Source organism: Malaclemys terrapin, chromosome 6, assembly GCF_027887155.1.
Source record: "Malaclemys terrapin pileata isolate rMalTer1 chromosome 6, rMalTer1.hap1, whole genome shotgun sequence".
Taxonomy (NCBI): Eukaryota; Metazoa; Chordata; order Testudines; family Emydidae; genus Malaclemys; species Malaclemys terrapin.
In genome coordinates this window covers 109,948,640-109,972,017 of record NC_071510.1, presented here as the reverse complement: position 1 = coordinate 109,972,017, position 23,378 = coordinate 109,948,640, and the positions used below count along the sequence as shown (strand labels likewise).

General features: G+C 44.3%; 1 protein-coding gene across 8 annotated transcripts in view; it reads right to left on the bottom strand.

Moving 5' to 3' along the window:
• Positions 1-23,378, bottom strand: part of PRLR (prolactin receptor) — a 346,542-nt gene that overhangs the window by 32,398 nt on the left and 290,766 nt on the right. The window contains exon 1 of one of the 8 annotated variants that reach the window (XM_054031495.1): positions 2,251-2,488. The exons of the other annotated variants lie outside the window; for them this stretch is intronic. The gene's annotated coding sequence lies outside the window, so the exon portion shown is untranslated. Of the gene's footprint in view, positions 1-2,250; positions 2,489-23,378 lie in introns of those variants that run through there. 8 annotated transcript variants of the gene reach the window in all.

Genomic DNA, 23,378 nt, shown 5'->3' with positions numbered 1-23,378 from the left:
ACCTCAACTAAACCTCCTGTTCCTCCTGATATAATTGGTTCATAACATGAGATGTTGCTTAGAGTAGGATTTCCAGGCTCCACCTGCTGGCCAACTGTACTCCCAACTATCATCCAAAGGGAGATCGGCAATGTCTCTTCAGCTTCACCTCCCCACTTCTGCTGAGTAGATCTGGAAGGAAATTGGACTCTCATGACCCCCATCTGTGTCTCACAACAAAGGAGATGACTTGGCTTGTTGTTTGCACAGGAAATATACTTGTTGTTTAACAGATTATTCCATTTCTACTATGTAATTACTTTCCATTTCAAGAAACACGTTACAAATTACAGATACGTAAATCCTCTTAAATGCATATTTAAATTAAAAATCAGTTATAACCATAATGACTTTAGCATGTGTTTACTAGCAACGCATACTATGTACTGCCCCAAAGCAAATTTTCGTCTACATTTTCAGAAAATGTTTTAGCTGCCACCTGTAAATTTGCATGCCCAGTTTCATGCACACAACCAAATGAGCCTGCAAAATTGGGTGCATGCTGGTTTTAGTCACATAAACAGTATTTGTACACAAAAACTTATCAGCTGGGCACTAAGTTTACATATAAACACAAGTTTTGTGCATGCAGAATGAATGTATGCCCAATTCTTTGGCTGCAATCAGTTGCAGGCACATACTTTGGTATACAGTTTTGGAATCAGCTGAAAACCTGCTCTAACATAATGCAGAACATCAGCTTCCTGGGAAAAGGCAATAGGTTTAGTAAACACGTTCAAAATAACAGACTATAAAAAATAACTATAACATTTATATAATACCCAAACCTAGTTAGAAGACATCACAATTAATTAATTAATATAACACTTTCTATCTGAGAATCACACAAGAACATAAGAATGGCCATATTGGGTCAGACCAATGGTCCATTTAGCCCAGAATCCTGTCTTCTGACAGTGGCCAATGCAGATGCTTCAGAGGGAATCAACAGAACATGGCAATCATTGAGTGATCCATTCCCTGTCATGCCGTCCCAGCATCTGGCAGTCAGAGGCCTAGGGAAACCCAGAGCCTGGGATTGCATCCCTGACCACATAGGCACTGACTTTTATTTTTCCCCAGGAGTGCCCCACCCTCGCTTGGCCCTGAGGCCCTGCCCCCACTCCACCCCTTCCCCCAAGGCGCCACCTTCGCTCTGCCTCTTCCCGCCCTTGCTCTGCCCTCCCCTGAGGCCCCCCTCACTCCGCCCCTCCCCCCCCCAAGGCCCTGATCTCGCTCTGCCTCTTCCTGCCCACACTCCGGCCCCTGCCCACCGGCCACTCGCTGGTCTCCACCTTTCCCCAAGCCCCTCTCAAGCTGCCAAACAAACCTTTTCAAATTCAAATATATCTTTTTTGAGATGGTTGACCAGAACTGCACACAGTATTCAAGGTGTGGGTGTATCATGGATTTATATAGTGGCATTGTGATATTTATTTATCCCTTTCCTAATTGTTCGTAACATTCTGTTAGCTTGTTTGACTGCTGCTGCACATAGAACAGATGTTTTCAGAAAACTATCCACGATGATTCCAAAATCTTTTTCTTGAAGGTTAACAGATAATTTAGACCCCACCATTTTGTATGCATAATTGGGGTTATGTTTTCCAATGTGCATTACTTTGCACTTATCAGCACTGCATTTCATCTGCCATTCTGTTGCCTACTCACCCAATTTTGTGAGATCCCCTTGTATCTTTTCATAGTCTACTTTGGATTTTACTATCTTGAGTAATTTTATATCATCTGCAGTCTTCACTTCCCTGTTTACCCCTTCTTCCAGCTCATTTATGATAAGTTGAACAGCACTGGTCCCAGTACAGATCTTTGGGGGACCCCACTATTTACCTCTCTCCATTCTGAAAACTGACCATTTATTCCTCCCCTTGTTTCCTGTCTTTTAACCAGTTACTGATCCATGAGAGGACCTTCCCTCTTATACCATGACTACCTACTTTGCTTAAGAGCCTTTGGTGAAGGACCTTGTCAAAGGCTTTCTGAAAGTCCAAGTACACTATATCCACTGGATCACGCTTGTCCACCTGTTTGTTTACCCTGTCAAAGAATCCTAATAGATTGGTGAGGCATGATTTCCTTTTACAAAAACTGTGATTCTTCTCCAACAATCTGTGTTGATTTATATGTCTAATAATTCTGTTCTTTATTATAGTTTCTACGAATTTGCCTCATGCTGAAGTTACGTTTACCAACCTGTAATTGCCAGAATCGCATCTGGAGCCTTTTTTAGAAAGCAGCATTGCATTAGCTGTCCTGTAGTCATCTGGTGCAGAGTCTGATTTAAGTGATAGGTTACATACCACCATTAATAGTGCTGCAATTTCATGTCTGAGTTCCTTCAGAACACTTGGGTTAATACCATCTGGTCCTGGTGACTTATTACTGTTTAAAATTTCAATTTGTTCCAAAACCTCTTCTATCAACAGCTCAATCTGAGAGGGTTCCTCAGGTATATCACCTAAAAAAAGATTGTCTCAGGTGTGGGAATCTCTCTGTACAGTGAAGACCAATGCAAATAATTCATTTAGTTTCTCCACAATGGCCTCGTCTTTGCTGAGTGTTCCTTTAGCACTTCGATCATCCAGTGGCTCCAATCACTGTTTGGCTGATGTTCTTAAAACGTTTCTTGCTGTTAGTTTTTGTGTCTTTTGCTAGTTGCTCTTCACATTCTTTTTTGGCCGACCTAATTATACTTTTACACATGACTTGCCAGAGTTTATGCTCCTTTTTATTTTCCTCAGTAGATCTGCTTTGCAAACAAGTTAATGATGTCTCACAAATCCCTTTTGTGCAGGTGGTTCTACCACCATTTTGCTGTTTCTCTCTCCCCTGTTGTGTGAAAAACAGGCAAACAGTAGGTGAGGCTGACTATAGTGAAGCAGAGAGACTAGTCAAGGAAGTGCTGCCAAAAACAACAGCTACAAACATAGGTGCTGACTTTTGGTTTTGCCAGAGGGTGCCCTGCTTCCATACTGGCCCTGCCCCCACTCTGCCCCTGGGGCCCTGCCCCCCTCCACCTCTTCCTGCCCTTGCTCTGCCCCTTCCTAGAGACCTGCTCCCCTGAGTGCCTACCACCTGCGGCTTCTTTCTGCCCCCTTCTGCCTGAAAGGCAGTGAGGTGGGAGGAGGCGGCACAGAGGAGTGAATGGCAGGGCAGCCCCGCTCAACAGCTAGCTGGTGGCTGAACAGCTGATTGATTGCCAGCCCCAGGGCTGCCAGAGCAGCAGCCCTGGCCAGCCCTCTGGGTGCGAGCACCCCTTATTTTTTCTCGGTAGGTGTTTGAGCCCCTGAGCACCCACGGAGTCGGCGTCTATGGCTACAAATCAGAGCTAAACTTGAAATCCACTTGAGAACACACTTCCATTTGAAATATTTTTACTTACCTTTGTTACAGTAAAACCTAAGGTTGATACAACTAAGAACCTTTCCCCTGATCATACTGAGGAATAGTCTCTCCACAGTTTATGAAGCCAGGATGAGCAATATATATAAATATCCATGATATGCTATAAACCTGGGGTTATCCTGCCTTCACACCCCTGTAACAGGGTTGCCACTCACCACTAGTGCGCCTCCTAGTGTCTAGGTCTGGGAAAGTAGCTCACGCTGCATCTGTGCCCCCTTCTACTGGACTACATGCTCTGCAATAATTCTCTTCTGGTAACTTGACCCTCTAACCAGGTCACCATTTAGTGTCCACCCCACGGTTACTAGTACAACAGGACCTCTACCCAAATGCCATCTTCAAACGGTGTTCAACTCCAACTCAGGTGTCAATATACTGGTGTCAACATACCAGTGGCTGGCAGGGGAACCCGGGCACACCTGCTACACTGGGTTCCAGCCCAGGAATCCTATAACCAGCAACCAAAGTATGCTCAGTCCCTGTCCCTGTATCTGTTTCCCTGGATTCCTTCTTACCCGACCTCTCCATCTTCTCTTGCCTGTTTCTGGGTTTACCGCTGGAGCTTATTCTACTTCCCATGACTACAGACTCCTTCCCCAGCAAGCCCTTTCTTTCTTTTTTCTTTTCTTTTTATGGTGAAGCAGATTTACCTGAATAGTCTATAGCTACCACCAACTATAATTCCTCAATACTCATATTCTCTTGCTCTGCCCTGTGTCTTTCAGGTAGTGTAACAACACCTTTTTAATAATGCTCCATTTCCCCGATGTCTGTACTAAATAACAATGTAATGTTTGTTACCATAAGATGTTTGAATTCCACAGAAAGCTTTCCCCTTTCTTTATCTAAGCCCTTACATGCCCATAAAAGGTTACCAATTGTTTCTTTCACCTTACAGAGTGCACATAGTCTATCTTTGTGTCTATATGTTTGAAAAAGATTTTTGTTGAAGCCACAAACATGAGTTAATACTTTAAACAAAATTACTTAATTTTTCCTATCCAGGCCTTTAAGTATGTCATTATCCTCAAATCTAGTGCATAGTTCAAAAAAAATCTTCTTCCTCTTTTTCATTAATGCAAATTTTTTGCTATTTCTCTTTTAAATTTTTCTGTGCTAGGCTTTTGAATTCCCATTTACTCAAGAGTATTTCTATGTCAATTAGGGTTGCTGACACTCCCTTATTACAAGAGCTGTCCCTTTTTTTCATCTCTATACAACAAGATCAGAAGTTGCTGAGTGTTGCAAAAAAGCATCAAGAAATACCCCTGGTGAATGTAGGTGAGTACTGCTTATTATTATTCAACTAATGATGGGGTGGAGGTGCTAAGAAAACAGAAGTGCAATGTTGGCAACCCTAATGTCAAGCCTTCCATTTCTTACAGCTTTTTTATGTACTTTGTCTGGCATTTAGTTCCCTGTTATCCCAATATGCTCTGGGATCCAAGCTAATGCTACATATATCCCTATCTGTACTAATTCTGTTATTAGAAATATATTGTCATTGATTAAATCACATATCCATATGAAGACACCCCTTTTTAATCATCGTAAGGCCTGAGATTGAATTAAAAAAAATGATCGCAGCTGCTGGGCATATATCTCAGATCCAATTTAATACTAGCATTATTTCTACTAGTTTGGCTATCATGACAACTACATAATCAGATATTCTTTTCTATGTACTGTTTGTCAATGTTTGTATACAATATACTATCTCCACTCTTCCTGTTTTTATTTTTTTTGGACCTTTCTGTATATATTTGACAAAATCAACACTACTTTTCATCTGTATGCTGGTACACTTCATTTTTACTTTTACGTTTATAAAAGAAATCTAAACCCACATGTAAATTTCCATTTCCATCCATAACTAATTTTCCCCTGACTAAAAGTTTTGACTTTGTTAAGCTTTTCCTCGTCTTTCAGCTCCTGCACCCACACTTTAACTTGAATGGCATGTGAAGTTCTAACACCGTGTGCTATAGTTCACCTCAAATTCCCAACAATCCTCTTATATTTGTTTGGTGCTTTGATCATTGCATTTCCCATTAACTTGGACCAGAAAGTTAGGTTCATTCACAGTGTTCACAAACTGGCATTTCACCAGAAGCTATCTGTAGCACGCATAGAGGTATTGTAATAAATGCACCGCACGCAATTCATAGTGCCTGGGCTTGTATTAAATTTACTTTTTTAAGTTCTGATTTTGATGCTGGCCAAAAAGCTTGGCAGCCATAACCAATAATTGGTCTGATTAAGGCTCTGTATACCATCAGTAGTGTTTTCTAATCCGCACCCCAATTAGTCCCAGCAAGACTTTTAAGCAGATTAACCCTTCCTGTACTTTTATCTTTAACAATAGTTTAAATGATCTTTCCAAAGTAATTTAGTATCACGTATTACCCATAAGAATTTGAACCTTTTAATTATATCTATTTGTTCTCCAGACAGATACAGTTTACATTCCTTTGTAACTTTCCTTTTTGTAAGGATCAATCCTTTGGTTTTAGCAATGGAGAACTTGAAATCCCATGCATTTCCCTAGTCAGAGGTCTCTCCTAATGCTTTGTTGCTTCTCTTTTCTACCACCTCAATATTCCTGCTCCTAACCCATAGATTAAAATCATCTGTGAATAGTGACACCTACCCCAGCACTTATTTCTTTTTGGGAGATCATTTATCATAATATTTAATAAGGTTGGGCTGATAAACTTCCCTGCGTTGTACCATTTTTAATATTATATATATTTGACATAAATTTCCCAACTCCGACCTGCGTGACCCCTCTACTCAAAAATTCTCTAATCCACCCCTGTATTTCCCCCCTTATGCCTAATGCAATTACTGTGTACAATAAGCCTCCCACCATAGCATGTCATACTCCTTTTCAATATCTAGAAAAGCATAGCTATCGTGAGACCCTTGTACCTCATACTTTTTTGTATTTCAGTTTCTAATTTAACAATGTGAGTGATGGTGCATCTTCCTCTCCTAAACCACTCTGCACCTTATTGTTTTCCAAATAGACAACCAGTCCTTCACTTACAATTCTCTCCATAATTTTGCCCAGACAGGACATAAGGGCAATTGGGTCTATAGGCATCCACTTCTGTGGATAGTTTGCCTGGCTTTCATATTTGAATTACTACTGGGTGCCTCTACCCAACCAGTATCACTCCCTTTCCCCCTATAGTGTTGTATAATTCCAAGAGAACCCTCAAACTGCTGTCAAAGAGATATTTACACATTATGGGGATGTATTCTCATTCATCTCAATAGTGTTCTCAAATTGCCACATACAAAACCATTAATTTAGTATAATATCTTCATGTTTACCCCAACTGCATAATAGATCACAACTCTCTTCAATGAATTGTCCTTTAATTTGGCGAAAATATGCACTTTGATTTTCACCGATCAGAAAGTTTCTGCTAAAACTTCTGCTTTCTCATTATCAGAACTTCTAACCGTCATCAGTTCCAATAAAACCTGGGACATAGCTACTCTTAGGGCACGTCTTCACTACCCGCCCGGATCGGCGGGTAGAAATCGATCTCTCAGGGATCGATTTATCGCATCTCATCTAGACGTGATAAATCGATCCCTGAATCGACGCACGTACTCCACCTCATCAGGAGGAGTAAGTGGCGTCGACAGGGCCAGTGATACCATTTAGGCCAACTAGGTGGTTGTCTAAAGCGCCAAGATTTGGGGGAGCCAAAAAGCGGTGCCCCCATTTTTTTGTTTTTGTTTTTACAGCGGCCGCTGTGCTGGGAGGGAGAGGGAATCTGAGCCGCCGGCTGGCAGCGCAGGGGTTCCCCTGGGTCAGCACGCCGCTGGCAGCCCAGGGGAACCCCTGGGTCAGAGCTGCTGCACGGATTCCCGAGCCGGGGGGTGGGGAGCTGCCGCGGGGGGGTGCCTCAGCTTGGGGGGGGGAGCTGCCACACAGCTCCCCAGGCTGGGGGGGGGGAGCTGCCGCGGGGGGGCGCCTCAGGGTGGAGGGGGGCGGGGAGCTGCCGCAGGGCTGGGGTGGGGGGGGCGCAAGGTGGAAGTTTCGCCTAGGGCATGAAACTTCCTTGCGCTGGCCCTGGGCGTCGATGGGGGAGCTGCGGCGGTCGATTTGCCGCCGTCCTCACAGTGGGGTAAGTCAAATAGGATACATCGACTTCAGCCACGCTATTCGCGTAGCTGAAGTTTGCGTATCTTACATCGACACTCCCCCCCGCCAGTGTAGACCAGCCCTTAGTCTGAATTCCATTCATTCTTCTAATTTGCCTGTGTATTTCGGATGTCTTGGTATCTTTATTCATCCAACCACAGTATTTCCTCCAACTCTCTTTGATTTTTTTATTTTTTGTGTGCTATTGCCTTACTTCTTTTATACTTCATTAGGTCTTCACTATTCATTGTATTTTTCACTTTTTATAGGCTTTGTTCCCTTCTTTACCTGTCATTTTGCACTCTTCATTCCACCATCAAAGTGAGTTTTTATTTTTGGGGTACTTCAATATCCTAGCTATGGATACAATAGTTGCTGCTATTAATTCCTTTATTACATTATCATTGAAATTCTCTATGTCAGCACTCACACAATGATTATTCACAAAGTCAGCACATTCACTTGCAAATAGCTCCCCATTAGCTTTCTTAAAATTCCAGGTGGGTAATTTCCCATGACCTTCAACCTTACTTTGCCCTTGAAAGTAATAAGTATAGGGAAATGATCATTCTCCATTTGCATTTACTTGCAATATCTTACTTACAGGTCTAACCAGGAAAAACTACCATCAGCTGCATTAAATCTGGTTGGGGTGCCATCATTTAAAACCACTAGATTGTTTTCATCAACAAACTTTTCTAAGCATGCGCCATTTTTATCAGTTTTCTTACTTCACTGCAATTTATTATGACTATTTAAGTCACTGCATATAATACATGGTCTTTTAGCATTCCTCACTTTTTCTTATAGCTCTTAACTTTCTAATTTCCCTTGTGGGTTATAGATACTATAAATCTTTAAAGAAATACTTCTCTTCTTCATTGGGATCTAGGCTTGCTTCTTCGTTCTCCACTGCTGTGTAGTTTAATCTTTCCCTAAAGAAAGTACAAACACCTCCTCCTCTTCCTAGTTTTTAGTCTTGCCTAAAGGCAATATCCCTGGAATTTTAAAAGCAAGCTTTTCAACTCACCATGTTTTCTGGATTCTTATCATATTTGATTTAGTTTTCATTTCCAGGATATTTTCTTTCAGTTCTTGAGCATGTGCTATCAGACTGTGTGCAGTCCAACAAAAGATTGAGATCCCCATGTTAGTCATATTTCACCATTAACCTCATTCAAAATTCCATGAATATGGTCCATTGACAGATTGCTAACATACAAGTATTTTTCCACTGCCCTTGCTATAATTCATTGTTTTCTCATTTTTTCAATTTGTGACGTACAATTTATCATGTCTATCATAAATGTAATATACCTTTATTTTTTCATTATGAGTATATAATTGCTTATTCTTTCTGCAGTGTTTATTATATTCTTTATAGAATGAGTCTGTGCCTACAGTTCCCCTTTTCATGTGCTGATTGCCTCTTCCTTCTCCTCTTGATTTGAGAGTCTCCTCAATGCTTTCACATTAGATATGTTATTAACCATTTTTGTCTTCTGTCTCTTTAGCTTTTCTTGTCACAATACATCCTCTCTATGCTGGACTGCAATTACCATCACAGTTACGACATTTGACCTCTGTCCCTTCTATACAATTTTCAGAGGAATGCTCGCTCCCACATATCATTTCCCCTTTACAAACAGTTGCTACAGCTCCACACCACTGCACTTATAACACCTTAGGACAGGAGGCGGCAAACTTTCAGAAGTGATGTGCCGAGTCTTCATTTATTCACTCTAATTTAAGGTTTCGTGTGCCAGTTAATACATTTTAAAATTTTTAGAAGGTCTCTTTCTATAAGTCTATAATAAATAACTAAACTGTTGTTTGTAAAGTAAATATGGTTTTAAAAATGTTTAAGAAGCTTCATTTAAAATTAAATTAAAATGCAGAGCCCCCCGGACCGGTAGCCAGGACCTGGGCAGTGTGAGTGCCACTGAAAATCAGCTCGCCCCACATGTGCCATAGGTTGCCTACCCCTGCCTTAGGGGCAGGGCCGGCTCTAGGCACCAGCAAAACAAGCTGGTGCTTGGGGTGGCACATTTTTAGGGGCGGCATGGTGGCGCCAGAATGCCGCTCCTAAAAATGAGCCCAGCCGCCCTAGCTCACCTCCACTGCTGCCGCTCGCGGGCCGCTGCTCCCCCTCCCTCCCAGGCTCTCAAACCTGGGAGGGAGGGGGAGATCCTGAGCGGCTGCGGCACGTGGAACAGCTGATTCGCGTGCCGCTGCTCACCCTCCCTCCCAGGCTTGAGAGCCTGGGAGGAGGAGGCAGGGCTGGGGATTTGGGCAAGGGGCGGAGCTGAGGCGGGGCCGGGGGTGGGGTAAGAAAAAAATGGGGGGTGAGGGGCGGCCAAAATTGTTTCTGCTAGGGGCGGCAAAAATCCTAGAGCCGGCCCTGCTTAGGGGAAGGAATATGTGCTAACTACTGATGCTAAACAATCTGTTCCACCTTGCATTTAGCTGTGACACTCAAAGTGCTTTTTTCAGACAGAAGAGGAGCTCTGTGTGGCTCAAAAGCTCGTCTTTCTTACCAACAGAAGTTGGTCCAATAAAATATATTACCTCACCCACCTTGTCTCCCTAAGATCCTGGGACTGACACGACTACAACTACATTGCATACATTTGACTTTCCCCAGCATTTTAGTTTTTAGCAGTTTATCAGCTTGCTCTTTGTTTTTACAGTCGACTGAAAGATCACCAACTCACAGCCTCCTGGCTCTTACAATATCCCCTGTTGTTTTTTTAAAAATCCAGTCAGATACTTTCACAGAGTTAATATCACATAGTTTTATTTCTTTGGCTAGGGATCTTACAATTATACATTTTGGTTTATTTTCTTCCTCAGCTTTACCTTTTTGCTGATATCATCATAACCAATCTTTTCTCTCTCTCTAACCCCACATTTGGTATACATTCTCCCTCACTAATAGACTCTTCTTCCGTTTTCAGAGTGAATTCATTTGGGGTCAGAAAATCCTCCATCTACCTCTAGCCCTATCATACACCCCATTTGTACTGGTGTCCTGGACTGGTGGAAATCTCTTCCTTATAGACATCTATACAGCTGATTCTCTTGCGTTATTTAAATTTACAGTTAACAGGGCACATTTTTAAAGAAAGATGGGAATCCATGTGCACTCACATTTGTGGGGTCAGTTACCACTGCAAGGACACCAGGGAATTACACGTACAAGCTGGCAGTTAGGTATCTAACTAACAATTTGCACATGGAATTACTCTAGTTTTGTGGAACTGGAATAACCTTGTGTGCAGGTGCTAGTGCACCTGGACCTGTGCCACTAGACCTCTACCTTCAAAACATTTGTCACCAAATGTTTTCGCCAAATTATTTTTATAGTTAATTTTTGGACAATACCTTGATTCTATATATTGTTTCTCCCACAACTGACAACTCTTTGCCTCTTACATCCCTGGCATAACTAAGCAGGGCTGCTCAGAATCTGGCCCTAAAAAAAAAAACTTTCAAAGAAAAAAAAAAAGGGTAGAACAAGACGCAGGTTCTGCTTCATAGTTCAGTCATTCCACATTTCATAGCCTCCCATCCCCATCCTCCCATTTATTTGGATGCTGCCAATTGTTTATCTTAACATCTCCAAACTTTCCATCTCTTCTGCCAAAATCCCTCTCTCAGACTTTGATTAGTGCAGCCTCCACCACTGGCATGCCTCAACAGTTACCTCAACCCCTCAAATGTGTGGTGCAAAACTCATCTGCCTTTCCCAATACTAAGATCAAATTCAGCCCTTCCTTAAATCCCTTCACTGGCTCAATATTACCTCATTAATCAAATTCAACACTCCTTGTGTTTACCTTCCAGGCCCCCTACAGCTTAGAACCCTCTTTCCTCAGTTCTCATCTACTTTCACTCCCTCTTCTCCTACACTGCTCAGAATGTCCCCTGAAGGTACTTTTTTCTATCTATCTCCGTGCCTTCTTTCACAGTCCTTTCATGCCCACCTATTACCTGCCCACTCCTGACTCCATCCTCTCCTCCTCTGAGACCCTTGTGGTTAAGGGACTGAATTAGGACTCAGAAGATTTGGGTTCAGTTCCCAACTATGCTGCAGACTTACTGTGTAACCTTAAGAAGTCACATAGGATGAGATTTTCAGAGTAGTCTAAAAGCTTTACCACATTCCTTATTAGAATGAATGGTGGCTAAATCTCTAAATTCCTCAGACTGCTTTGAAAAATCTTAACCTTCATCTCACTATGCTTCAGTTCCACAACTATAAAAGAGAGATGATGATTCTTTCTACTAACCTTTCTCTGTCTTGTCTATTTAGACCATAAGCTTCTAAAGGCAGGGACTATCTGCACCAGGGGTTCCCAAACTTTTTCCCTGCATGACCCCATTTATACTGTTTCTTGTGACCCCAGACAGTAACAAAGCAACATAGCGACCAAGGAATTTACACACTAGATATGCTATTTAATGCTCTCTAATATGATACATGGGCTTGTGTGTTGTGATACAGCTTCTTGAAGTCTGGTAGCATGGTGGAAACTGCACATCTAATTTCCTAAGTGACATCAACAGTAGATTGATACCAAGACTTGATGGACACAAGTGCGCTGAATCCAGCTTCACAGTTCACACAAATATGTGCTCACAAATGGCACCATCAAAGAGAGTATTGAGAATGCAGGATATTCATTCTTGACAGTGAAACAGAACCCAAGAGAGAAAGTTGGGTACATGTTCCTTGAAAGAATCAACCTCAAGAAATGTCAATGAGCTGTTTGATTTAATCTGCTGGCAAATCCATGACATCAGCCTTGCACTGAAAGGGATTTTGCACCCAATCGTACTTTGTCACGTCCATGTCAGGGGAAAAACAATGCAAATTATTTCTCTATCTGGCTGAGATACTGAGCCATCACCTCCTTGGGAGGCTGAATAATTTTACTGTCAGCCAGGAATTTGCAAAGCTGCAGGAAGGATTCATAAGTTTGTCTTCACTAGATTATTCTTCCAGAAAACAATTTTCTTTGTGAATCCTGTGATTCGATCACTCAGCTGAAGGATGTGGGTGTTCTTTTCTTGCAGACCTGTATTCAATTCATTCAGTTTCCCAGATACACCTGTGGCACAGGCAAGAAGGCACATCTTCCTCTGGTCACAGAAAGTTAACAAATTCACTCTTTTTGCCATTCATTGCATAGGCACACAGCTCATCTCTCAGTTCAAAAAATCATCTTAGTACTTTTCCTCTTGAGAGCCAATGAGCTTCCATGTGGAATAACACCGCATTATGATTGGACCCTATGTCTTCAGACAGAGGCTGAGTCTTGATGTAGTTCCCTATAGATGAGGCCCGCTACAAGTGCTGAACTCAGAGCTTTAGATGCCAGTTGTTCACTGTGAATCATGCAATGAGTCCTCACAGCAGATGGAACAACTATCTTTACCAATGCATGCAGACCTGCTTTGTGGCCTGCCACAGATGGAGCTGCATCTGTGCTCACCATGTGATTACATGTGATATTTTTGTTTTAGGTGCAGCCACATAGCACATCAAACATTCCTTGTGCTGTCTCGTGTCCAGGAAAAGGGAGATAGACCAGAATGTCTTTGAGAATTGCACTCTCCTATGTTTTCTTGGCTTTTGTGAAAAAATATGCATCACAACCCACAGTGCTCACATCAACTTGAAGAGCAAAACCATCCGTGTTTTTCAAATACTCTACCAGTGTGTTTTCCTGATCTGCTCCTATCGCTTCACTCCTTTGCTTCATGTGTTGTTAAAGAGTATATGGCTTTAATTTTGTCTGGAGAAAATGTGTGGGGAAACCAAGGCAAACAAACATAAAGTCTTTCCAATTGTGTGAGGCTTCTTGGCCTGTGCGATGTGGTAACACCTCACGTGATGTCTTTTGAGCTCAGTCAGAGATGGACATGGCTCTCTTGAATTGCATTTGTTGACATGAAAGTTCTTTGTTCTGATGCGAGAAAAATGACCTTCATTTTCTTACGTGTTCCTTTTGAAGGGTTCCCAAGTGTCATTTAAGTTTATTAGGCTTCATGCTTTAACTAGATAACGCTGTGTGAGATAGCAGGCACTTTCTTTGCTCTTGACCAAAACACTGGTGAAGCCATACTCAAAGGAAGTCTAATCAATCTGTGATTAGGTTTCTTGCACTCTTGTGTTTCATTCATTACTTCCTCACTAGACTCACTGCTGCAGGATGCGGTAGATACTCTGCATAAAAATGAGTAAAATGTGCCTCTTCTCACAAATTAGAAAGAGGAATTCACAGTTGAGTAAATGAGACCATGACTTAGGAAGACCTGTGTGGTGAACATAAGAATGGCCAGACTGGGTTAGACTAAAGGTCCATCTAGCCCAATATCCTATCTTCCAACAATGGCCAATGTCAGGTGCCCCAGAGGGAATGAACAGAACAGGTGATTATCAAGTGATCCATTCCCTGTCGCCCATTTCCAGCTTCTACTAGGGGAGCACAGAGCCAGTGACTTACAGTGATTCTTTATCCTTGAGTGCCAACAGTGTACTCAGGGTGGCATAAAAGAAGATATGGGCCCTACCTTAAGGATCTTACAAGCCACAGCAGATTCCCATCTCAGAAAAGGCTAGCACAGGCGCCTACCAGCTCCAGGAGTGAGGATGCTCTGTTGATAAGGCTGCTGCCCACAGATAAGAATCATCTGGATTCAAATCCTTCAGTGGGATCTTTGCACAGAAGGATGGTGCAAATGGCCAAACTGGTATCCACACAGCAACCTCCGCACAGCCAATGTGTCTGGACCTGCTCCACAAATGTTGCGCCAAGAAGCTGCCATTTTACAAAATAGCAGCCTCCACACACATGAACTGGCACACACCATATGTGAGAAGTCTCGCTGTGCAGAGGCTGCCATTTTGTAGAGCAAAATGATGTTTGCATTAGCTTCTTCCATTCCTGCTTGTTTGCTTCATTTTCGCCAGATTTGTAGTCAAAAACTTGGTCTAGTGTGTAAGATATTTAGTTTTCTGTTCTGAATGCTAAACTGTTGATGAAATCATGAACATATCATTAGCAGGGGTGGCATGTTTGTAGAAATTTTGGTGGTGCCCAGAACCTGCCCCTGCCCAAACTCTGGCCCCCACCTGCCCAAGGCTCTAGGAGGGAGTTTGGGTGAGGGAGGAGGTCTGGAGTGTAGGTCCTAGGCTGGAGCAGGGGATTGGGGTGCAGGGTGCAGGCTTTGGGAGGGAGTTTTGGGATAGGAGGGGTGCAGAGGGATGAGGTGCAGGGGTGAGGGCTGTGGGGTGTGGCTGCAGATGAGGGGTTTGGGGTGTGGGAGGGGCTCAGGGCAAGAGTAGGAGTGTGGGGGATGAGGGCTCTGGCTGGGACTGGGGATAAGGTGTTTGGAGTGCTGGAGGGGCTCAGGGCTCTGGCAGAGGGTCAGGGTGTGGGGGGATGAGGGCTCTGGGGTAGGGCAGGGTTGAGGATGAGTTTGGGGTGCAGGAAGGCTGCTCTGGGACAGGGGCCAGAGAGGAGGACTCCCCCCAGCTCTTTCCCTGCTGGCAGCAGCAAGCTCTGGGGGACGAGCCCCCTATCCTACCCCCACCAGCACACTCACCCCCACCACTGTCATTGCATGTGCTCCTAGGACCCAGGAATCTCCCTTGTCTCCCTCGTAGCTGCGTTCACCTCCTCCCCTGCTGTTGCCCCTGACTGTAGCCTCACTGGGGGTGAGGGATGGGGCTGCCCCTTGCCCAGCGTGGGGCAGGAGCAGTGACTGCGGGCAAGGGGCCCCCCTGTGTTGCTGGAGGGTCGCATTGGAAAATGAAAAGGTCTGAGGGGGAAGAGCAGGCTCAGAGTCAGTCTGCCCTGGCAGTCGAGATGGGGGGCACTAGGACCGTGCAGCAGCACGGACCCGCACACAGAAGAGACAGGGACACTGCTCCAGGGCCCATGAAAGGAGAGCGTAGGGTGACCAGACGTCCCGATTTTATCGGGACCGTCCCGATATTTCCTTGTTTGTCCCGCGTCCCGACCGACATGCGGTCGGGACAACCGGACAAACAAGGAAATGCCCCGGAGCCTAGAGCCCGGAAGTGCTCGCACCCCCCCCGCCCCGACTCCGCCCCCTCCTCCCCCGATTGGCTCCCTCCCCGAATCCCCGCCTCTTCCCCAGGCTCGCCCTTCCTCCCCCCTCCGCAAGCGCTGGAGGGAGGCCCGGGAGACTCAGGGGAAGCGCAGGGCCAGGGGCCAGGGTGAGTAAGAGTCCAGCCTGGCCCCGAGCAGGCAGGACTCAGTTGGGTGGTAGGGCGAGGAGGGGGGCGGCCCGCGGGGCCAGGCGGCGGCTGTTCTCCCCCCCGGGCAGCGGGACTCGGGAGCAGCCGCTGCTGCAGCTCCCACTGCCGCGGGGGGAGGAAGCGGCCATGGCGCTCCGCGGCTGCGGCGCCTCCGAACCCCCCGAGCCGGGGCCTGCTGCGGGGACCCAGCAGCGCGCACGCTGCGCCCAGCCCCTGGCCAGTCGCGTCTGGGCTCTGCCCAGCTGGTACTATCCCGTGGCGGTCCCGGGGCGGAGGCATCGGCAGCCCAGCCCCGTTCGTTCCCCTGCGGGACCCGAGCGGGACGGGGGGGGCTGGGGCCTGCTGCCCCCACTCCGGGGCCGCCGCGGGATAGCACCAGCTGGGCAGAGCCCAGACGCGACTGGCCAGGGGCTGGGCGCAGCGTACGCGCTGCTGGGTCCCTGCAGCAGGCCCCGGCTCGGGAGGTTCGGGGGCGCCAGAGCCGCAGCCGCGGAGCGCCATGGCCGCTTCCTCCCCCGCGGCAGTGGGAGCTGCAGCAGCGGCTGCTCCCGAGTCCCGCTGCCCAGGGGTGAGAACAGCCACTGCCTGGCCCCGCGGGCCGCCCCCCTCCTCTCCCAACCACCAACTGAGTCCTGCCTGCTGGGGGCCAGGCCGGGCTCTCACTCACCCCGGCCCCGTGCTTCCCCTGAGTCTCCCGGGCCTCCCTCCAGCGCTTGCGGAGGAAGGTTTTTTTTTTTTTTTGGCCCCGCCCCCCGACACGCACCCCCCACGTCACCCCCCCACGTCACCCCCCCCCCCCCGCGTCCCGATATTTGTCTTTGGTGATCTGGTCACCCTAGGAGAGCGGGGGGGCGGGGGCAGCAAGTCGGGGCCAGGGGACACTCGGGGAAGGCGTGGAGGGGGGGTAAACCCGGTCCCAAGTATTGCTGGAGCTGGGCCCCTGGCTCTGAATATTGCTGGTGCCCGAGCACCACGTGGGTATGGAACTCGCCACCTATGATGATTAGTAAACACTAGGTCACACAAGTGACCAACTGGAAGTATTCATTTTACTATTTCTTCTGAGAAGACTAAAAAGAGAGAGAGAAGAAGGGAAAATACACTTTTCTTCTTCAGACTCATGTGATCTCAAAGGCCTCAATTCAGCAAAGTACTTAAAACGTGCTCAAATCCCATTAAGTTCATCTGTTAAAAACCCAATAGCCTTACATGTGGTTAATATTTCCCTCCCCACTTCAGCCTACAAAACCACTCCAGATATTTGTTACAATTTGCTACATACATAGATCAAAATAAGTATTATTCAGTCTATATTACTTTTACTTCAGATTAAGGAAAAACATAGAAAGGATAAAAATCCTGGCCCAACTGAAGTAAATAGAAATTTTGCAAGTGACTTCAGTGTGGCTAGTATTTCACTCTGTCTTCCTGAGAAACAATACATAGTGACTCTAACATTCTGCATCAGAACTGAAACACAAAGTGGAAGCTGCTCCTGAAACTCAGTGTCACCTCTATATTTAAAGCTGTGCTGTACACAGAAGAACATAAGAATGGCCATACTGGGTCAGACCAAAGGTCCATCTAGCTCAGTATCCTGTCTTCCAACAGTGGCCAATGCCAGATGCTTCAGAGGGAATGAACAGAAAAGGTAATCATCAAGTGATCCATTCCCAGTTGCTCATTCCCAGCTTTTGGCAAACAGAGACTAGGGACACCATTCCTGCCATCCTGGCTAACAGCCATTGATGGACCTACTCTCCATGAATTTATCTAGTTCTTTTTTGAATCCTGTTATAGTCTTGGCCTTCACAACATCCTCTGGCAAAGAGTTCCACAGGTTGACTGTGCGTTTGTGTGAAGAAATACTTCCTTTTATTTGTTTTAAATCTACTACTTATTAATTTCATTTGGTGGCTGAAGGGTTAAAATCCATGTGCATTTTATATAACAACCAGGTATTTGGATTGTGCCAGCTCTGTTTCAGACCCAATGTCCAGAGTTTGGTCAAGAGACCAGAGGCCTTAGCAAATAGTGATTAGCTAAGAGAAAAGCAGAATAAACAAGATAACATTGCCTTTGCTAAAGATATGCTTGGTTAGTGAAAATGCCAGATGTTGAAGCAATAACTGAATAATTATGTTTCAAATTGAACAAAGAATCCCTGTTCCTATTGTGTTAGCTTCTTCTGTAGGGAGACGTTCTTCCCACAGATCCAACCTTGAGTTTATGAAAAGTTGGCACATGTCATTACAAGATATGGCATCCTCCCATCTCCCCTTCCAAGGGACCAATGCTTGCCTTAAGACATAAAGGAGACAATCTTTATTGCCATATACTTTCACTGTTTTTCCATTTTAACCCCTAGGAATGTATCTGCTGGACAATCAGAGGAGCTACCCATTCCAATGGACTCCATATCAGAATTCAACATATATATTTTATACTAATAACATTCTATCAAAGTATTAATTAAATGTTAACTTGCTAACTTGAGACCATGGGCGGAGACATTATGTTACCTGTTAACCATTGGCTACTGTGCTATTGTGTCTTGCTGCAAAACCTATCCCAGGGTGTGGAACTGCCTACCCTGTCACTTTCCCCCGCCCATGGAAAAATCTATATATTCTATTGTAATCAATTGATTGACAGTGTCTCTGAGCCTAATAAGCAAGGTGACACTCCGCCAGCGCTGTGTGTAATAAACTCCTATGCTTGACCTCTACATGGTGTAGATTTATGTCCTTCATGGCCCCTAGTTCTTGTGTTATGGGAAGAAGTAAATAGCACTTCCTTATTTACTTCCTCTACACCAGTCATGATTTTATAGACCTCTATCATATCCCCCCTTAGTCGTCTCTTTCCCAATCTTATTAATCTCTCCTCATATGGAAGTTGTTCCATACTCCTAATAATTTTTGTTGCCCTTTTCGGAACCCTTTCCAATTTCAGTATATCTTTTTTGATATGGGGTGACCACATCTGCATGCAGTATTCAAGATGTGGGTGTACCATGGATTTATATAGAGGCAATATGATATTTTCCGTCTTAATGATTCCCAACATTGTGTTCACTTTTTTGACTGCCGCTGCACATTGAGTGGATGTTTTCAGAGAACTATCCATAATGACTCCAAGATCTCTTTCTTGAGTGGTAACAACTAATTTAGACATTTTATATGTATAGTTGGGATTATGTTTTCAAATGTACATTACTTTGCATTTATCAACATTAAATTTCATCTGAAATTTTGTTGCCCAGTCACCCAGTTTTGAGAGATCCTTTTGTAGCTCTTCGCAGTCTGCCTGGGTCTTAACTATCTTTAGTAATTTTGTATCATTTGCAAATTTTGCCACCTCACTGTTTACCCCTTTTTCCAGATCATTTATGAATATGTTGAATAGGACTGGTCCCGATACAGACCCCTGGGGGACACCACTATTTACTTCTCTCCATTCTGAAAACTGACCATATATACCTACCTTTTGTTTTCTATCTTTTAACCAGTTACCAGCCCATGAGAGGACCTTCCCTCTTATCCCATGACAGCTTACTTTGCTTATGAGCCTTTGGTGAGGGACCTTGTCAAAGGCTTTCTGAAAATCTAAAGTACACTATAGTCACTGGATCCCCCTAGTCCACATGCTTGTTGACTCCTTCAAAGAATTCTAGTAGATTGGTGAGGCATGATTTCCCTTTACAAAAAACATGTTGACTCTTCCCCAACAAATTAGGTTCATCTATATGTCTGACAATATTGTTCTTTACTATAGTTTCAACCAGTTTTCCCGGTACCGAAGTCAGGCTTACTGGCCTGTAATTGCCGGGATCACCTCCGGAGCCCTTTTTAAAAATTGGTGTCACATTAGCTATCCTCCAGTCATTTGGTACAGAAGCTGATTTAAATGATAGGTTACAGACTACAGTTAATAGTTCAGCAATTTCACATTTGAGTTCCTTCAGAACTCTTGGGTGAATTCCATCTGATCCTGGTAACTTATTACTGTTTAATTTATCAATTTGTTCCGAAACCTTCTCTAATTACACCTCAGTCTGGGACAGTTCCTCAGATATGTCACCTACAAATAATGGCTCAGGTTTGGGAATCTCCCTCACATGCTCCGCCATGAAGACTGATGCAAAGAATTCACAATGGCTTTAGCTCCTTTAGCATCTCAATCGTCCAGTGGTCCCACTGGTTGTTTAGCAGACTTCCTGCTTCTGATGTACTTAAAAAAATTTTTGCTATTACTTTTTGAGTCTTTGGCTAGCTGTTCTTCAAATTCTTTTTTGGCCTTCCTAATTATACTTTTACACTTCATTTTCCAGAGTTCTTGCTCCTTTCTATTTTCCTAGGGTTTAGCTTCCACTTTTTAAAGGAGCCATTTTGCCTCTCACTGCTTCTTTTACTTTGTTGGGACTTTTTTTGGTTCTCTTATTATGTTTTTTAATTTGGGGTATACATTTAAGTTGAGCCTCTATTATGGTGTATTTAAAAAGTTTCCATGCAGCTTGCAGAGATTTCTCTTTTGGGACTGTACCTTTTAATTTCTGTTTAACTAACCTCCTCATTTTTGTGTAGTTCCCCTTTCTGAAATTAAATGCTACAGTGTTGGACTGCTGTGATGTTTTTCCCACCACAGGGATGTTAAATTTAATTATATTATGGTCACTATTACCAAGCAGTCCAGCTATATTCACCTCTTGGACCAGATCCTGTGCTCCACTTAGGACTAAATCAAGAATTGCTTCTCCTCTAATGGGTTCCAGGACCAGCTGCTCCAAGAAGCAGTCATTTAAGGTGTCAAGAAACTTTATCTCTGCATCTGTCCTGAGGTGACATGTACCCAGTCAATATGGGGATAGTTGAAATCCCCCATTATTACTGAGTTTTTTATTTTAATAGCCTCTCTAATCTCCCTGAGCATTTCACAGTCACTATCACCATCCTAGTCAGGTGGTCAGTAATATATCCCTACTGCTATATTCTTATTATCAGAGCATCGTATTATTATCCATAGAGATTCTACAGTACAGTTTGGTTCATTTAAGATTTTTACTTCATTTGATTCTACACTTTCTTTCACATATAGTGCCACTCCCCCACCAGCACAACCTGTTCTGTCCTTTCGATATATTTTGTACCCTGGTATTTCTGTGTCCCATTGATTATCCTCATTCTACCAAGTTTCTGTGATGCCTATTATAGCAATATGCCCATTTAATATGAGGCACTCTAGTTCACCCATCTTATTATTTAGACTTCTAGCATTGGTATATAAGCACTTTGAAAACTTGTCACTTTTTAGCTGTCTGCCATTACATGATGTAATTGAACAGGACTCTTTAATTTGACTGTTTTTGATCAGATCCTACCTGTATTTTATCATTTTCCTTACTAGGACATAGAGAATCTCCATTAATAGATCCTCCCCTTAGGGATGTCTTTATCCGAACAGACAGACATCTCTTTTTAGTTACATAGCTATAAATACCACAATGTACTCTTTTTATAGGGCAGGTTTCTGGGGGAAATAATCAACGGAGAAGTTAACAGCTTTAACATCATTACTATAGTTGACAATTTGTCCCAAACTTTTTCTGTCGCATCCCGCCCTTACCAGTAATGGAATCTGTCCACGTCACCCCCCCTATTCCTGCACAGGTGGCTCATCAGAGGCACCTGGGTTGAAAGTGGAGCTGGGGGTAGAACTGGAGCTGGGGGAGGAGCTGGGGCAAGAGGCAGAGTTGGTTTGGTGGCGAAGAGGGAATGAAGGCAGAGCTGGGCTGGGGGCGGAGCAGGGACTGGGGCTGGGAGCAGGGCCACAGTTGGGAGCCGGAGCCACAGTCAGGAGAGGAGCTGGGAGTGGAGCCTCAGCCAGGGCCAGAGCTGTGGCTGGCATAGGTGCAGGAACTAGGAGTATGGGGGGGTGCTGCAGCACCCCCTGACTTGAAGTGGTTCCCATCACATACAGGGTTTACAGTTTGGTTCAATGGCACTCAGCACCTCCCACTATAAAAATTGTTCCAGCGCCCCTGAGGGTGGGGCCAGGGTGGCATTCCTTCCCTGGCCCCTGTGGGGGCTGGCCCAGGACCCACTGCACCCCCTGAACATTCCTCTACACTCCTGTAGGGGTGTGTGTGCCACAGTGTGGGGACCACTGACCTATGAGGTCAAATTTCAATATTGGGCATCTAAGTTGTGCCTGCAAAATGTGTACAAGTAAACATAAACGGGTAGGTATATATTCAAAATACACATTTGCATGGGCAAAAAGGGTATGCCATGCAAAAATACTCATCTGTGCATGCAATTACTTTATTTGCTTATGAACACATGTATCTTGTGAGCACATATATTTTGCAGTTACAGTTTACCATAGAAGTTGTATTTCTGAAATGTTTGCCCTTTCCGGCTTTCAAAAGAATTTCTTTATCTGTGACAAAATTTTTTTGTGTCTGATGAATCACAGGAATAGATTTTAGAGTCTGAAAATGTTTACTGTATCTAAATTTAAGTCTTTTTAATAGTAATGGTGCCAGCCTCAGAATTTCACATTGCACAATTTTCATGAGAATAGACAGGGTAAAACTGTCTATTAAGGAGTTGTGGAAGGTTGTTTTAGCCACTGGTGTTGCATTAGCTTTCCGCTCTGCTAATATGAGTTTTCAATTCCTTTTCTCCTGGGCTGCACTTACAGTATTATCTCCTTTTTATTTCAGTACTTTGTATGTTATTCTTTCATCTACTAATTGTTTCTTTACTTTTGGGATCCCTTTATGATGTACCTGCCTTGCCTCTACTCTGACATTTTAATTTCCTAGCCACCTAATGAATGCCTTCCACTTCCTCTATTTGCGGTCTCATCAATCTCTCTTTATTTTGCCTATTTTATTGCATTGCTTGGTTAAATAAGACCGTGTGGCCAAAACATTTGGGCCAATACATTCTGTTTGCAAAATATTTTTTCTTTAAAATAACATGTCTATAGAAATGAGGCAGAGGAAGGATGTATTAATGCACAGAGGGAATAATGCAGCTTAGAATCTGAGGAAGCTTTCCGCTCACTGATGGTAGGCAGACCCAGTGTATTCTACCTTTCCCTAACAAATTTCCATTACTAAGGACATTGTTAGTTCACGTGCACAACCCAGGATATTATTTCCCAGTATTTGCAATGTAGCTTGCTTCATTTCTCAGGCAGGTTACTGTGCAGAGACAGAATTTCTTGGGTGCCACCCACCTGCCTCAACTGGTGGGGGAAGTTGATGGGGTCAGTGGTGAAAGGGGACAATCCCAGCAGGGAGGGATGCACTTGCGAAGGGACTCTAAGTAGCTTCTCCCCCCGGAAGTCTTTGGCTTCCATTGGCCAGCTGGAGAGAAGGGGTGCTGATTGGCCAGCATTCTCCAGCTCTCAGGATTTGACCTGATGCCTCTACAGTGGCTGGGAAGGGTC